Below are 17,832 nucleotides of genomic sequence, written 5' to 3'. Positions count from 1 at the left end.
CCCAAGCAGGCTTCAGGCTGAGCTGTCAGCACTGAGGGATGCGGGGCTTGAACTCACCAACCACAAGATCATGACCTGACCTGAGCGGAAATCCGATGCTTAACCGACTGAGCCACCCAGGTGCCCCTATAAACTCATTATCTTTAGTCTCATTTGTTTAGTAAGCTGAGGTTGTTTATTAGAAACTTTAGGTATGGAAAAACTGTTTTGCCTGACTTTCGGCTTTGAAACTCTAAAACCCAACCTGGATCTTCTAATTAGAGGAGTGTAAGTCTTGTCAAGTTGTAACAATTAACAGTTTCTACTTCAGCTAGGAGAGAAGGAGGTACTTTGAGCTGTTGGTGAGACTCCGGTTTGCCCAGACTGCATTTCATTGAATACTTTTCTTTTTTTCTTTTACTTTTTTTTTTTTTTTTTTTAAGGCCCATGAATGGGAGCTGGTAATCAGAGATTCGAGAACCCTAGTAAATGAGGCAGGGTTTGTTTCACATTTCCAGTTCTCTCTTTGAAGATGCCAGTACTGAATGTACCATTGACTTCTCTGAGTTATTATATAAATTACAAAACCTTCTAGATACTGGTACAAACGAAGGAAGCTTTCTTTTAAGTGAGGCTTATCCCACTTTCCTGCCTTCTATTCCACTCTTCCCAGCACAAGTGAAGTACTTCGTTAACCGTCTCCACCAGAGTTTAGGTCAAGCAGTTGACAGTCTCAGAAATTTTGATTCCTGAGTGTGCTGGCTTTAATTCATGCCATTACTGCTTACTTGTGCCATGTGGGAGTGCAGTTAGGTATGGCTATATTTTCTCTTGCTTCCCTTTTTAACTTGCTAAGACTGGATTACAGTTGACCCTTGAACAATGCTGAGGTAGTTTAGGGGCACCAACTTGCAAGCATTAAAAAATCTGCATAACTTTTGACTCCTCAAAAACTTAACTACAGTAGCCTACTATTAACCAGAAGCCTTACCAGTAACACAATTAACACCTGTTTTGCATGTTAACGTGTATTGTACACTGTATCCTCATAGTAAGGTAAACTGTAGAAAAGAAAATGCTATTAAAATCATAAACAAGAGAAGATACAGTGCTGTACTATAAAAAATCTGCATGAGGCGCCTGGGTGGCCCGTTGGTTAAGCATCCGACCTTAGCACAGGTCTTGATCCTGTGGTTCATGAATTCGAGCCCTGCACTGGGCTCTGCACTGACTTTGCAGAACATGCCTGGGATTCTGTCTCTCTGCCTTGTCCCACTCTCTCAGTCTCTCAAAAAAACAAAAACAACAAAAAAAAAATCCACATACAAGTGGACCTGCAGTTCAAACCCATGTTTTCCAAGGGTCAGCTGTACTTAGATAAGCAGCGTAATGTTAATTTTCTCAATATTCACAATGTACAAGAGTGAAGGTGGAGGTTTTACAAATCCTGTAGATCCTAATTTCAGTGCTGCTGTGGGTCTTCATTCAAAGCTGTCTGAGACAGTTCTTTTTTCAGTCTAGTGTCCCTTGCCAGCTTGCCTCAGTGAAGGAGATCTAGTAAAATGTTCCAGAAGTGATTCTAGGCAAACTTTACCTCCTGGGCGTAGTGACATAGCCATAACCACAGGGGATTTTTCTAAGATAAACTGCTGGAGGAAATGACTGGTCAGATAAACTGTTTTAATTGTCTTTTCTTTTCTCAGGGGCCAGTGCTTTGTATGAGGAACAGTTCTCTCTTCCCAATTAGACTGGAAGCCCTATAGCTGGGTTTTCTGTAATGATCCCCTGGGTTGGGGAATGAATTGCTCTGTGCTCAGCCCCATGACCTCTCTAAAGAATTAAACTCGAGGAGGTGATTTTTTGTTTTTGTTTAAGTGATAGTGTAATCATTTTATCTAAGTTGAACTGGTTTATCAGTTATTCAGAGTGGTAGTAGGGGTTACTAAACCTGCCCCAGGAGAACTGGAAAGAGATATGGGTTTTTTTTATAAGTGTTTTCTGGTGAACCTGACCTCTCTATCATAATCGTCATGGCATTCATTGGACTTTCGGAAAATAGTGGTCTCCATGGATTGGTCCCTAAAAACTGGTTTACAAAAATTACGATAACTTGTGGAGCTCTAGTTGCCACTGGCCCATCTTTGTGTTTGAAATGGATTGGATTGTTCTCACCGATAAAGTGAATAAATACCATAGGTCTTCGGTAATGAGGCTGCCTGGAAACTGGATGTTTTCCTCTGATTGCTTTCTCATGGCATTTTGCTCTAGACGACTGAGGGACCAAAACGGTCTGATTGAGAAGTGCATCTACCTCAGCAGACCTCAGCATGGTTGCTTCCCGTCAGACAGATTTCTGTAGCATTTGCCTCCGCATGTTATATTTGGAATTGTTGGCCGGCTTTCCTCTCTTTGGTGTTGGCAGCAAGATCCAAAATGAGGTTTTCGAAGAATGAGAGTAAAAAGGTCTCTGTGCACAGGCAAAACTAAGCTCAGCTTGGAGTTTTGCATATTTAATTTTCAGTGAGTCATAACAAGAAAGGTTTCACACATAGAGTAGAAAACTGCCTTGCAGAAAATCTTTGCCGTTTGAGCATTTAAGAAGGTGATTTTTCTGATTTGTTGTGTTTGGCTCCTCATGAGAATAGTATTAGTCTACTGATGAATTAAAGTACATTCTTTTTTATTTTTTTTTTTATTTTTTTTTTTTTTTAACGTTTATTTATTTTTGAGACAGAGACAGAGTATGAACGGGGGAGGGTCAGAGAGAGAGGGAGACACAGAATCCGAAACAGGCTCCAGGCTCTGAGCGGGTCAGCACAGAGCCCGACGCGGGGCTTGAACTCATGGACCGCGAGATCATGACCTGAGCCGAAGTCAGCCGCCCAACCAACTGAGCCACCCAGGTGCCCCTAAAATACATTCATTTTAATATTACCTTATGAATCTGTTGTTTCTGACATTTTAAGTGCTTAGAAGCTTAGCACTGAAGACCTGGAGGTGACAGCATCTGGCCTTCCTCCCGTCACCCTGTCCCCTCAATAGTAAAATGATTCAACAATAAACAAACCTGATTTGGTTTTATGTGTATTTTCCTTATTTTTATATTTGCTGCATTGCATTGGAATCTGGGTGTGTAGTATTGTTTTTAAATGTTCCACTCAAACAGGGAGGGTCTGATAACATTCAATTTTAGCTCAATTTCACATGCATGCTTTGTAAACTTAATGTGGGGCTAAGGGGCTAATTCTTGTGATAGGAGTGCTTTGGTTCATAGATAAGACGATAATCACTGTTTAATAATAATAATAGTAATAATATTTCGAATGAGTTGTTTACTCACAAAATGTTGGTGACCTAGATGGCTGTGGTTAAGACAGGAAGTGTGAGAGGGCACCTGAGTGGCTCATTTGGTTGAGGGTCAGACTCTTGGTTTCAGCTCAGGTCCTGATCTCATGTGGTTAGTGAGTTCGATCCCCGCATCGGCTGGCTCTGGGCTGTCAGTGCGGAGCCTACTTGGGATTTTCTCTCTCTGCCCCCTCCCCTACTTGTGCGCATGCACGCTCTAAATAAATAAACAAACAAACTTTAAAAAAAATGAAGTATCAAATTTTTTAAAGTGAAGGAGGAGGTAATGCTCTTCAAAGGTAACAGTGTTTGTGTAACCTAAGGCAAGTAGTTAATGGTCCTACTGTGAGAAATTTTTCATTTTGGACCTATCCCCAAATTGATTACCATACTTAATGAAAGGTAGGATGCAGTTGTAATCTCATCAATTTCCTGCTGCTCCTTAAGGCTCTCAAAGTACTTTACAGATGGGCTCCACTAACTAAACTTTGTAAATGACTAGTGTATTTTTTTGTGTGTAAGTATCTAAAAGACATGTTTAGGTACTGTCTTCTTTTACATCTGGAGATGGGATTCATGTTGGTCTGTTTCAATTTCTTAAGTATATCTCCAAGATAATTTTTTAAAAGCCAAATCATAAAATGAGACAAATAAATTATCTAATTTGAACTGAAAAAGGATCCAAATAGTCACAACTGTGTGTCAGATGAAACACTGGTTTTTACTGAGTTCTCAGTGAAAAGACCAGTAATACTCAAAAGGGCGCAGTGAGATTTCAAGGTTCACGCTTGTAGGATTTATCAGTACTTCATCCCTTTTCATGGCTGAATACTAGTCTGTTTATGGATATACCACACTTTTGTTTATTCGTTTATCAGTTAATAGACATTTGGGTTTTTTCTCCTTTTGGCTATTGGGAATAATGATGCTGTAAACTTTTGTGTGCACATTTTGTGTGGACATCTGTTTTCATTTCTCTTGGTTGTGTACCAAGGAGTGGAATTGCTGGGTCAGAGGGTAACTCATGTTTAACCTTTGAAGAACTGCTAGACTGGTTTCCAAAGTGGCTACACCATTTTGCATTCTTACCAGTATAGGAAGCTTCCAATTTCTCCACATCCTTTCTAATACTTATTATCTTCTTGATAAAAACCTGTCCTGTGAGTGGGAGTGCTGTTTTTTGTTTTGTTTTGTTTTAACTTTTTTAATGTGTATTTATTCTCGAGAGACAGAGACAGTGTGAGTGGGGGAGGGTCAGAAAGAGAGGGAGACACAGAATCTAAAGCAGGCTCCAGACTCTGAGCTATTAGCACAGAGCCTGACGTGGGGCTCAAACTCACAAACTGTGAGATCATGACCTGAGCCGAAGTTGGATGCTTAACTGACGAGTCACGCAGATGCCCCTTGATTTGCATTTCCCTAATGGCCAATGATACCAAACATCTTTTCATGTGCTGATTATCCATTTGTATATTTTTTTGGAGAAATGTCCATTTTGATCCTTTGTCCAATTTTAATTGGGTTACTTGGGGTTTTTTTACTATTATTACTAGGTTGTAAGAGTTCTTTGTATATTCTAGATGCCAAGTTCCTTGTCAGATACATGATTTGTAAGTATTGTCTCCCATTCTATGGGTTGTCTTTTCACTCCCCCATTTTATTTTTCTAATTTTTGAGTCTTAGGTAGAAGAAAGGTAGTTGATTTAAGCACACTTTAATGGCTGTGCTTTTATTATCAATGCAATGACAGTGAGTAAAAGGTTTCTTCTGTGAACTCCAGTCAGGATGGTGCGTCTCAGTGGAGAGAACCTTATCTGCCACCTGCCTTAAGGCACCACTAGTCACAATATAAAATTTCTGTGTATAGAAATCCCTCGTACTTGGAGATTCCTAGTTTAAGGAGGACAATTTTAATTTTCTCGCTTTGATTGGTGGCAGCTTGGGATGGAAATAACTCCAGATCAATTGAGGTATCTTTTGAACTCCATTAACAACAAAAATTGTACGCTGCGGTGAACTCACCTGTTTATATGTGTCTTTATGTAGGCCCAGATAGCAATAAATAGGGAGACAGAGTGAAGAGAATATTTGCCTGAAGGTTTTATATTGCTTATAAAAACAAACAGTCTGTTTTGATGCCCCCAAGAGGAATTTTGCTACCTAGAAATGCAGGTGTCCAGCTTCTTAACAGAAATGGGTACATCTTTTCTCCTACAAGTGCTAAGGCAATAGAAAATAGATGAAGCTGAATGTTGTTTGCTTTTGGTATACATAAGAGTGTTAAAATCTATCTCTGAACCTTCTTGTCCCACCCCCAGCACATACACAGTTCCTTGGCGTGTAGTTAAGCAGGCCACCCTAGTCAAAGATTCTGGTTGGGGTTTTGATGATGCTCTCGGGGTTTTGATGGTTATATTATTATGATCATGCAGCACAGGCTCCTAGAAATGCATTCTTATTTTAAGGTGCCAGAATTTTAAATCACCACAGCAGGGGGAGGGGGGCAGTTTGTTTTCCCACCTCGACTTTGCTCTTCCTTTAACTTAAGAGTCCCCAGGGAGTACAAACATGGCCAGCTGCATTGCCATTCAATGAGTGACACTTATAAGAGCACCTCCGCATAATGCTAGCCTCCCAAGAGACCGGACAGGAGTACAGCTGTCCCCCTGCCAGTTTCCTGAAAGAGGAGGACATTGTATTCAGTGCAAGTCCTAGACCAAATTTCAGAAAGGCACTTTGGTATTGCGGATTTGTCACCATGCCCAGGACGCATGCACAGGTCACTAGCTGACTGCTTTTCCCATGACTTGGGAGCAGTTAAGAAGAATAAGAAGGTGACTCCTTTTTATGCCTGCCATTTACAGATGTCAAAGTCTTCATCCTTTAAAGCCTAATACTATTTCTGAATCTAGGTCTCAGCAAATAAGAAAAAAAGATGAAGTTTTAGCACATTTGCACGGGAGATGGAGGACACTTGAGGGGTACAATAGACACTGATAAAAGGAGAAATCATTGCTTTGACCCATCAGCAAAAAAGAATTTGTCTGCTATGTAGAGCTGTTGTTGAATTCACGGTAAACAAATTCCGAGCACACCTTACAGACTGATGAAATTTCAAGTAATGTAAAACTTGACTCACTCATTCAAAAGGCTACTTTCCCTTATGCAACCGTGTACTAAAATGCTCACTAAACTACTTAAAAGCCAGAGGTTGACCCGTTTCCTCCACTCACTGCTGTGCAATACCTAGTAGTATTACAAATGAGAGAGACACAAAGATAAGCACTGGTTGGGGAACAGAAACGATGTCTAGTTCTACCAAGTGGGTGGTACCTTTGTTAACAAAAAACAAAAGGTGACCATTCCTTTCTCCCTAATTACATTTGCTTTCCTGTACGTTAATAGTGTTGGTTTTTAAGTCTTTGCCCTTCCCGGGTTTTTTTGTTGTTGTTTTGTTTTGTTTTGAGACAGAGAGAGACAGAGCACAAGCCAGGGAGGGGCAGAGAAAGAGGGAGACACAGAATCCGAAGCAGGCTCCAGGCTCTGAGCTGTCACCATAGAGCCCGATGTGGGGCTCGAACTCACGGACTGAGATAATGACCTGAGCCGAAGTCGGGACGCTTAACCGACTGAGCCACCCAGGCGCCCCTCCCTGTTTTCTGATAAACTGTACAGAGATATATCTCCCAGGAAATGTTTCCCAGTCTTGAAAGGACAAAAGACAGAGAGTGTAACAGCAGGGCGGGGACTCCATGCCTGAACCTACCTTCAGTCTTTCCCACTGATTTGGGCTCTGCGTGAGGCTCTTTTGAAATAAGCTTGAGTGAGCAAGAGGACTCTCCGCGAGGTTTGAATTTAACCGTAGCCCAAAGACATCACTTTACCACCCGGCCACACAAGGCTGAGGGAACCTCTCAGAATTACTAGCAAGCTTGAGTTCCAGGGTGGAACCCTGTTTGTAGCAGCATAAACACATTTACAGACTTTCTATCCAGCTGTGATCCTTAGAGGGATGTTGAATATTATTTTGCTCTGCATTTGTGCAGAGAACAGAGCAGAGAAGCTAATGAAATGCATAGAACTTTAAGTGATTGTAGGTACATTACAAAACTGGCAATGAGGAGCTACTGTTGTTCTTTCCACCAGCCCTGGGGTCCTATGCTGAGCTGGGAGCTTTTTAATTCTCACATGCATTGAACCATCAGATAGCATTCTACTGATTTTTGGTTTTAACGAAGCTTTGGAAACATTAGAGGGAAACTCTACAGTGAACTTTTTCAATTGACAATCCTCAATTACTGGTCAAAATGCATTATGAAAATTATACTTCATTAATCTTGTTAAATGTGTCCAAATTTACGACTTTTCCTACCTAGTCCTTTCTTTAAAATTTTTTTAAGTTTTTTTTTTTGAGTAATCTCTGCACCCAACATGGGGCTCAAACTAATGACCCCCAAGATCAAGAGTTGGGTGCTCTTCTGACTGAGCCAGCCAGGTGTCCCTTATAATTTCTTTTTTTATGTTTATTTATTTTTGAGAGAGACAAAGCTCGAGAAGGGAAGGGCCACAGAGAGAGGGAGACACAGAATCTGAAGCAGGCTCCAGGCTCTGAGCTGTCAGCACAGAGCCCGATGTGGGGCTCGAACTCAGGAACCACAAGATCATGACCTGAGCTGAAGTCGGATGCATGACCCACCGAGCCACCCAGGTGCCCCTTATAGTTCTTTTTATGCATAGGCTGGCTATATTCAACTTTCCTTGATCTTGCTTGCCATTTTTTGTTTTTGTTTTTTTAAGTTTATATATTTATTTTAAGAGAGACAGAGCAAGAGCTTGAGCAGGGGCTCGAGAGAGGGAATCCTAAGCAGGCTCTGTGCTGTCAGCGCAGAGCCCAATGTGGGGCTCGAACTCCCGAACCGTGAGATCATGACCTGAGCTGAATCAAGACCCTTAACTGACTAAGCCACTCAGGCTCCCCTTGCTTGCCATTTTTTGAAAGCATCTTAAATATAGGGAGTATTCTGTCAGTGATTTTGGCCTTTTGATAAACATTGTTTGGCTTTATCATTTTTTTTTAATGTTAATCATTTTTGAGAGAGAGAAAGAAGGAGAGAGTGTGAAAGGCGGGGGGGAGGGGTGGTGCAGGCGGCCGAGAGAGAGGGAGACACAGAATCTGAAGCAGGCTCCAGGCTCTGAGCTGTCAGCACAGAGCCTGACACAGGGCTCGTACCCATGAACTGTGAGGTCATGATCTGAGGTGAAGTCGGACGCTTTACCGACTGAGCCACCCAGTTGCCTCTCATTTTTGTTTTCTTTATCCTTCCTTTTTACTCCTCATCGTTTTGCCTGGCTTAGATGACACTTAGCCATTCTAGCTTAACTTAATTCTTATAACACCTCATTCCACGATATCAGACATCTTTGACTGCAGGCTTCAGTTTGTTGGTGTTGAAGTAAGCTGTATGGTAAGAAAAGTAGCTGCAGTTTATTGAAATTATGAGAAAGAACTCATGTCCAAGATTTGTATGCTTGCTGCGTAAGAGCTTTCCTCAAATCTTATCGTTTGTGTGCACACGATCAGACCTTTAAGGGTGATCATTCTTTGGTTAGGGATCATCTGAGAGAAAAGTGGGCCAAAGGGAAAAAATTATGGTGCTCTCTCTCTGAGAAGTATGTTCACCTCCTAAATAGGTCACTGGGGGTATAACTGGAAGGCTTCAGAAGCTCAAGTCAGCACTTAGCTGTGGCATCAAACCACGACAGCATAGTTTGACAGTATGCCCAGGAGATTACTTCAATCATGTAGGGTGGGGAGCTTTAAGGTTTATGAGTAAAATGGGGGGGGGGGGGTAAAAGAGGGAGGGAATAGGCCCTGTGCTGCTTTGGTGCAAATTATTATTATTCTCTATTTTTCCTTTTTTTAAGGAGACCCTGTCAGAGGAGGGTAAATTAAGCAGAAATTCTCCTTAGGGAGAAGCAGCTGGGTCTTAAGTAGAAACCTGCTCCCTGTATTTAGTTGGATTTCAAATAAAGACATTGCTAGTGTTTTTAGTTTTCCCAGCCTTTATAGAATTTGAGGTCCAGTATCTCTAAGATGTAAACTGATCCAGATTTCCTGAGCTGTGTGTGCAAAAAGAATACGGCCTGGTTATTTCCTTGTTCTTGATAGTCCAATAAATTTGGCTACGGAACAGTACCCAGTTTTCCATACCTCTCAGACTCTTCTGGAATACACAGTTACGATTGTGGATTCTTCTTTCCAATGGAACATTCCCTAGGAACATCAGAAAGTGTTGAGGCCAGAATGTTGACTTCCAAAACAGGTGGGGGGCTCCAACATATCTGATGAGGTGAATGAATGAAGCACATTTTTAAAATGTCTGTAGCCAGCTCATTTGCCATTGTGGAGAAGCCAGGATTGACAGAATAGCCAAACTCATGATAGATAAGGCCCTGTGGCACCCAGTCTCAGCTTGTAGAGAAGTTAGCAGAGGGAAAACACCTGGTGTAACTGTTGGTGCTCTACCCTCCCACCCTCCTTTTGCTGCACTGACTTTATAACCCTGTTCCCCAGGTGTCCTTCACTGGGAGGATGCCACAAACCATCTCTGCATAGAAGGCAATGAAATTTGGGGGCACAGTCAGCTAGTTTGAAAGGACTGTATGCCTGTGGAAGTGACGCAACTAGCTAAGTTTCTCAATGGGGCATTTGTAATGGCCTGGCACTTCATTGGTTTCCTTGTTAACACTGCTACTGAGGCTTTGCATGAAAAAGCCAGCGGTCCTTGTACTTTTTATGTACTTTGTGGCATTAGCTGTGCTTGAGTCAGTAGCTAGGATGAAGGAGGGCAAGGACCCCTGAACTTTGTTTTTACCTCCATTGCCTTTCAGTATGGCCATCTTCCCTGCCTTTGAAAGGTAGGCTATATTGGAAGATAAAAACTGATGCCCATACAAGTGTCCAGAGGAAACTTACTGTTTAATGCTGACATTTAAATTTCATTAGATTTTGTTTCTTCAAAACTTAGACCATTAAATTTGGATATATTAAGACAGCTTTTAAGTTTTAAAAGATATTTTTAAATTAAATTTTACCTGGCACCTCTTTGCTTTTCTAGAACAGAAGCTGGTTTCAGTTTACAAAAGGCTTGTTTTCTGTGCTCCTAGGTTCCTTTGTAGATCAAGATGGCTGCCAGGAGGCTGAGATCTGATGGTGGTCCCGTCAGTGATCACCTTCGCTCCCATTTTGGCTAATACCAACATATTTCCTGAGCTGGCCAAGGGCAGCAGGGCTGGTCTGAGGGAGAGTGGGCCTGTTCTGAGCATGTATTGTCTTTTGCAGTCACTCTTAACACAATGCCGTTAAATATAATTGCAGGATTTTTATCTGGTAGTGGACCTCAGATGGATGGATGAGACCCATGAACTGTGAAATTAAAAATCAAAACTGCTCAGTGCTATTGTTTGCTGGTTGAACACCCCACCACCACCCAAAAAGGGGAGGGGACATATAGATGGAGGGGGGGGCAGTGAAATCTTTCTTAGTCTGATATTTTAACTGAAACTGCCACATATGGCTCGAGAGCTTCTGATTCTTGGTGAATGATGGGTTCTGACAGGAAAGACCCTAGCAGTTCATGCGACTGACCTCTTTTAGAAGAGAGCCCGAGTGGAAGGCTGTTGGTGTATTGTGTACAGATATGCTGTCTGCATAGTGTTCCTGTTCAGCCTTTGTATTAAATAGAATATTTTGTCAGTCTAGGAAGAAAAAATGAAGTGTCTTCTTTCTTAAATATTGTTCATCCATCTTGCTTCCTTTTGTCCTAAGACACATACCAAAGCTTTTAATTTGGTTAAGTGATATTTCCATGTCTCCCCAGCTGCCTTTGGCTCAAGTTTTAAAATGTCAGTGTCACTTAGCTGGATGGACAGTTGCAAACCATACATCGGTAACCTAACGTATTTTTTAAAAACAAGTCCACAGCCCAACACCATTTTTATCTGCATGTTTTAATGCAAAAAAATAGGTCTCTGAAATAAAAGGCAGTCTTTCTGCTTCCTTGTCTCCCTCTCTCTCTCCACCTCTCCCCTCCTCCCTTTGTTCTCTTGTTCCCCTCCCCCTTCTCCTTTCCAGTTCCATATTGAAAAACTGCTTGTGCTGGATGGATAATTAACGCAGAGCTGTGGAGCAACAGGTCCCATTGGTGGCGACTAAATCTGAAGTAAATGTTAATATCGTGCAGGTTCATATGTATTAATAGGTGGGGGAGATGAGTGAGGTTAGACCCAGATCAGCCACACTGGTATATGACTTGAAATAGATCCTCTTAATTAGAGAGCCAAGAACCATGACAACTAACGTCTTCCACCTGCAGTGGTGGGCTGCAGCCTCATTAGTGAATGAAAGAGGCATTCTAAATTAAAACTGGACTTCATCCTTTGGCTGTGAATTGGGATCATCTGGCTCTGGGCTTTGAATCTTTGACATGGAGAGGTCTATCAATGCAGGCATTACAGTTAGCTGAGGGGTGCAAGTTTGTGGTTTTCTCTTTGAGGACTCCAGAAATAGACTTTTTTAAAGTTGTATTTATTTTTGAGAGAGGGAGAGATTGAGCCTGGCACAGGGCTCAGTCTCACAAACCATGAGGTCATGACCTGAGCCGAAATCAAGAGTCAGACGCTTAATGGACTGAGCCACCCAGGTGCCCCAGGCCAGGGCTTTTTTTTTTTTCTTTTTTTTTTTATTCCTAAGTTTATTATTTACTTTTTGAGAAAGCAAGTGGGGGAAGGGCAGAGAGAGAAGGGAGAGAGAATCGCATGTAGACCCACACTGTCAGCACAGAGACTGATGTGGGGCTCAAACTCACTAACCATGAGATCATGACCCGAGCTGAAGTTGGACACTTAACCTACTAAGCCACCCAGGCACCCCTGGGCCAGGGCTTTTTAATAAATGATCTGGGAGGAAACATCCAAAGCAGTGAAGATGGATATTCTGCAAAAGCTCTGTCCACAGGGCACTCTTTAAAGAGCTACCAGTTTTCCAAGACAAGCCAGCTTGTGTACATTCTGGGGCTCACCTTCCTTTCTATGACTTGGACAGTTCTCAGAAGGAATCTAAAGGTTCATATGCTATTGGGTTCTAGATGGACATAAAACACCCATTCCCAGGAAAATGTCCTCCCTTCCAGAACTTTCCTTCTTTCAGGCAGTTTTTCAAAATACAGAAATACACCTGCTTCCAAAACTATAGTTTCCTCCTGAACCCCTCAAGATCCTTAATTTTGCCGTCTTTAAAGGATCACTGACTGACTTACCACTTGCTGAATAGTTCTGAATTATGGAAAAAGAGTAGGGAAAAGGTCACTGCCACCTTCAGGTACCAAATAACCAAATTTCTGGGGCTCTTTGAGTCCGGCATCTGTGCACAGTTAAGTCTTACATAGCTCTGTGTGGCAAGGATCAGGGTGTATTCGATTGTATGAGGTCTCATTGTCAACTGTTCTTTTCATGATGTTCTAGCCTGTGATCCCTGAGAGCAGGGACCATGTCTGAAATTTCACCACTTAGCACATTGCCTAGCATAAAATGATTGTCCATTAAATGCTTGAGAGGACAAATGACTTTGGTCCTCTCTCCCCAAAGAAGAGTAGTTTGTTTCTTGGTGGGGTAGATAATAACCACTTGTCCCTCCTCCAGTGTGGTACCTCCAGCGTGGCATTGGTTAGTAAGCAGTGGGAACTCAATAAATGTTGACTGATGTCGAAGGAAATGCTCGACCTTGAGGGTTGAGGAAGATATTTTAGCGAATATTCCACTGTGTTCCCCAGAAATAAGAGAACTACCAAAGGTTTTTTACAAACAGCTTGGGCTCAAGATTTGAAAGAACCAGGAAACTGATTCGAGTTCTAATTCTGCAACTTAACTGGCTCCATGGCTTCAGATGAATCCCATTTCCTCACCTGTATGACGGGAATAAGAATTGTCACAGTGTGCTGGTGAAGATCAAATAAGAGCATCTGTGAAAACACTTTGTGAACTGTAATATGCTATGTAGACGTAAGATGAGATTGTCACTCTGCTGTTTTGAGCTTTAGTGACTAGGAAGCATACTGATGTCTTTACAGGCAGTACTGGCTCATTATAGTGTCCTCATGGTTTTCACTGCTGCACAGCAGAAACTCTAATAGAGCATTTCCAACATTACCTGACTTTTAACTTTTAATGATTTCCTTTTATAGAGAATGGCTCTGAGCACCTTGTCTTCGTTGATATATAGGGATGAGCGGGAGCTGAGACAAAGCCTTGTTTTTCTTGACAGACATATCCTGATTTAAAGACTCTGGTAGGCGTGTAATCGTTTCAAAGTTGCACACTAAACTTATGGGAACACCATTCTTATGGGAGAAAGAGCTTTAAGATGGGCAGCTGAGATGGGGAAGTCTCCAGAATGTGTTATGTACATGGGTGTCTTGAAGCTGCAGAATCTCCTTTCTCCCTGGAATCCTCTCCCTGTTGGCAAAATTTCTGATAGCGAATCAAACCAGTCTGTCTGCACAACAGCCTCTTTCGGAACTAGTTCCTGAGCTTATTACTCCAGTGACAGTCTGTCTTTCCTGGATCCATTTCATGAATCCCTTTTGCTCTAGATATTTGAGTTGAAAAACTGCCTTCTAAATATTAGCTTGAAAGGAATTACTAGGGGCAAAGAGGAAACATTGTCATGAGAAAGCTTTATCGTGGGCAGTTTCTGTATTCCGGGTATACCTGTGATGTTCATTTTCTAGAAACATAGACTTTCCTTCCCTATCCATCCTATCATATATTACTGCCTTCTCTCAAGATAGCACATTTTCGGGGCACCTGGATAGCTCAGTCGGTTAAGCAGCCGACTCTTGATTTCAGCTCAGGCTCAGGTCATCATCTCACAGTTCGTGGGATCTAGTCCTGAGTCCAGCTCTGTGCTGACAGCCTGGAGCCTGCTTAGCATTCCCTCTCTACCCATCCCTGACATGACTCGTGCACTCTCTCCCTCTCTCTTGCTTTCAAAATAAATAAATAAACATTTAAAAAGATGCCACGTTTTCAAGTTTATTTCAAGATGCGCATTCTGTCTTTGAGAAAGCAGCAAAATCTCAACAAGGTCTCACTTTTAAATGTTCTGTGCTCATCCTGGAAATAACATTCTGACTTCCCTGTACTATTCCCTAAACTCACAGCCCTTATCACACACTTTAGTGCATACAAGAGGAGCCTGTGCCCATAATCTAGAATTCTGAGAAACAAGTGTTCTTAAGGTTGGTATCTCTAAAATCAATCCTTTAGAAACCAACCAGGAGCTACTTTTAAGAGCCCCTTAATACAGACTTTAAGCAATTTACCCCTGTGTTAAGAAAAAGAACCAAGAAACCAAATTGTTTAAAGAGGATTTAAATGAGTCAGGTTGGTTTGCAAGTGTGGACTTTGACTTTGATATCTTACCATTTCGTGACTTAGAAAACAAATTATTTTGTGTGCGATTTAACCACCAAAACAAGTGCCTGCCTAACTGCATTGCTTTGCCTCATTTGCTTCCTAGAAGCCTATTTTAGTATTCCCCAGTTCTGTGTGTGTGTGTGTGTGTGTGTGTGTGTGTGTGTGTTTACTTGAGAGAGAGTGTGAGCAGGGGAGGGGCAGATAGAGAGGAAGAGAGGATCCCAAGCAGGCTCCACACTGTCCGTGCAGAGCCCAATGTGGGGCTCGATCTCATAAACTGTGAGATCATGACCTGAGCTGAAATCAAGAGTCGGATGTGCAACCAACTGAGCCACCCAGATGCCCCAGTGTTCGCCAGTTCTCTAAAGCTTTATTGAGTACTTCGTGTATGCCAGGCACCTCGCAGAGTGTGGAGGTACAAAGGTAAATCATAGAGAAGGGGGTTCCAGTGCATAATAGTTTCAGGACAGTGTGGTACAGAAGTGCTATAGGGAATCAGGGGCTACCAGAGAAGGCGTCCTGGAGTTGTAATATCTGACTTGAGCCGCAAAAGATAAAGAATCCACTGGGTGAAGGAATGAGGGAAGGGCCAGCTTTTGTGGTTGTAAGTAGCAGGTCCAAAATGAACAGACACACAGACTAAAGAAAGGGTATATAGACTGTGTGGGGAGCCACCAGGTTAATGAAGCTAGAGAAAGAGGCAGGATTCTGGCCACAAGGGTCTTAACCTACAATACTGAGGAGTTTGAACTTTATAATGGATAGGGTAGGGGTGATACTGAAGGGCTTTTTAATAAGGAGGGTGATATGATCAGAATTGTGTTTTCAATAACTCATTCTGCCAATAGGGGTTGGGGCTAGATTGAGGGAATCATGAAGGGTGGCCAGGAAGCCATTTACATCTTAGCAAAAGGTCTCGATTCAAACCACCTTGCCTTGCCCTTCTCTGTTTTACATGTTTGGTAAAGAGTATCTTGGTACAAAGCCAAATGGGCAGATGAAAAGAAATGATGAAAAACAGAATCAGAAGTGACAGCCTTTTCAGGGTTAATTTTAATATGATGGTTGCTGAAGCATAGCAGAGTCTGTAAGCCTTTGCAAATTACATGCATACATTTCATTAGTTTGGATGTAGCCTATGCAGAAATCCATTGGTGAGAACTAGGGAAGACTTTACAGGTGACATTCACCTATGGTCCTCTAGGGCTTGAAGACCTGTCACAACAGGCCAGTATGCCTCCAGGTTTTCTGCATCCTACTAAGGATCTCCTGAGATTCCACCAGTGAAACAGGGAGGAAAGGAAGCAAAGAGCTGTGAGGACTTAGTGGATATCCTGACATGTATATTCAGGTCTCCAGGGAAGCGTGGCAAAGCAGAAGCTAGGAAAATTTGCCAAGCCAAGTGCTCTTGTAGATAGAAACAGTAGAGAAGCATAATATTAAACCTTGGGACTTCAAGAAGAGTCCTTATGTAGTCAGCCCTCAATTATTTTTTTAGTATTTCTTTTTTTTTTTTTTTTTTTTTTTTTTGGATGAAAAACTCCCTTCTGACTGCTAGAACCAGATATAAGAATTTCTTTAGCATAAATGTATCCTCATTCTCCATAACAGAATTTCTGATTCTGTAGGCCTGAAGTGAGGTCTCAGAATTTGTGTTTCTTTGCTAATAAGTTCCCTGATGACACTTATGCTTGCTTCTGATCTGGGAACCACACTTTGAGAACTGCTACTGTACAGACTTAGAAATGTGACTCTCTCAAGAATTTAATAAAGTCTCCTACATATGGTTCTTGGTGTAACTTTAGTGGAAATCAGTGATCTGGAGGTTCAGTAAGGCCAGCCCTATACAGCTCTAATTTTGATTCAGTATTGACTGAGTGACTACTGTATGCACAACCTCTGTATTATAAAGCTACAAGGTGGGAAGAGATTTAGTCCTTGTCTTGGTCCCTCTAATGAAAAAAATAAGAGGGGCACATGGCTGGCTCAGTCAGTAGAGCATGTGACTCTTGATCGCAGGGATGTGAGTTCAAGTCTCGCATTGGGCATAGAGCTTAACTTTTTAAAAATTGGATGGGGGTGCCTGGGTGGTTCAGTTGGTTAAGCATCTGACTTCGGCTCAGGTCCTGATCTCATGGTCCCTGAGTTCGAGCCCCGCGTCAGGCTCCGTGCTGATAGCTCAGAGCCTGGAGCCTGCTTCAGATTCTGTGTCTCCCTCTCTGTCTGCCCCTTTCCTGCTCTCTCTCTCTCTCCCAAAAATAAACAAACACTAAAGAAAAAAATTGAATATACGGATGGATGGATGGATGGATGGATAGATAGAGCAAGAAAGAAAAGAGAAAAGTAAAGAAAAGGGAAAAGAAAGAACTGGGGCGCCTGGCTGGGTCAGAAGAGTGTGCAACTCTTGATCTTGGGGTTGTGAGTTCAAGCCACACTTTGGGTGTAGAGATTACTTAAATAAAACTTAAGAAAGAAAAAAGAGGGGGTGCCTGGGTGACTCAGTTGGTTAAGCATCCGACTTCAGCTCAGGTCATGATCTCACGGTTCATGGGTTCAAGCCCCGCATTGGGCTCTGTGCTGAGAGAGAGCTCAGAGGCTGGAACCTGCTTCAGATTCTCTGTCTCCCTCTTTCTCTGCCCCTCCCCTGCTCATGTTTTCTCTGTCTCTTTCTCTCTCTCTCAAAAATAAACATTAAAAAAAAAAGAGAGAACTGCCACACAAGGGAAAACATGAGAAGTCGCAAAAGAGAACTAAATCATACAATCCACATATCCAGGAGGTCCCAGTAATCCAGGCAGAGCACATGGAGGAGCTGTACTCAGTTACATGTTGCTGTGTAACAAACTACCCAAAACTCAGTGGCTTAAAACAGACACTGGTTATTCTCTCTCACAAGTCCATGTGGTGACTTAGCTCAGCTGGGTGGTTTTTCTGTTCAGCATTGTGTTGTCTGGGACCACAGTACTTTAGAGGCTCTACTAAGCTGGCATGGTCTAAGACAGCTTAATCACATAGGAGTAATTCATGCTGGCT

The 17,832-nt window shown here is 42.2% G+C and overlaps 1 protein-coding gene across 2 annotated transcripts in view; it reads left to right on the top strand.

The window, feature by feature from the left end:
- The window catches only part of PHF12 (PHD finger protein 12), a 41,021-nt gene that overhangs the window by 3,513 nt on the left and 19,676 nt on the right, over positions 1-17,832 (top strand). The gene's annotated exons all lie outside the window — the stretch shown is intronic.

This window comes from Herpailurus yagouaroundi, unplaced genomic scaffold (genome assembly GCF_014898765.1).
Source record: "Herpailurus yagouaroundi ecotype Mexico unplaced genomic scaffold, PumYag 215, whole genome shotgun sequence".
Taxonomy (NCBI): domain Eukaryota; kingdom Metazoa; phylum Chordata; class Mammalia; order Carnivora; family Felidae; genus Herpailurus; species Herpailurus yagouaroundi.
Note: the sequence above shows the minus strand (reverse complement) of the source record. Positions and strands in the feature narration are given on the sequence as shown.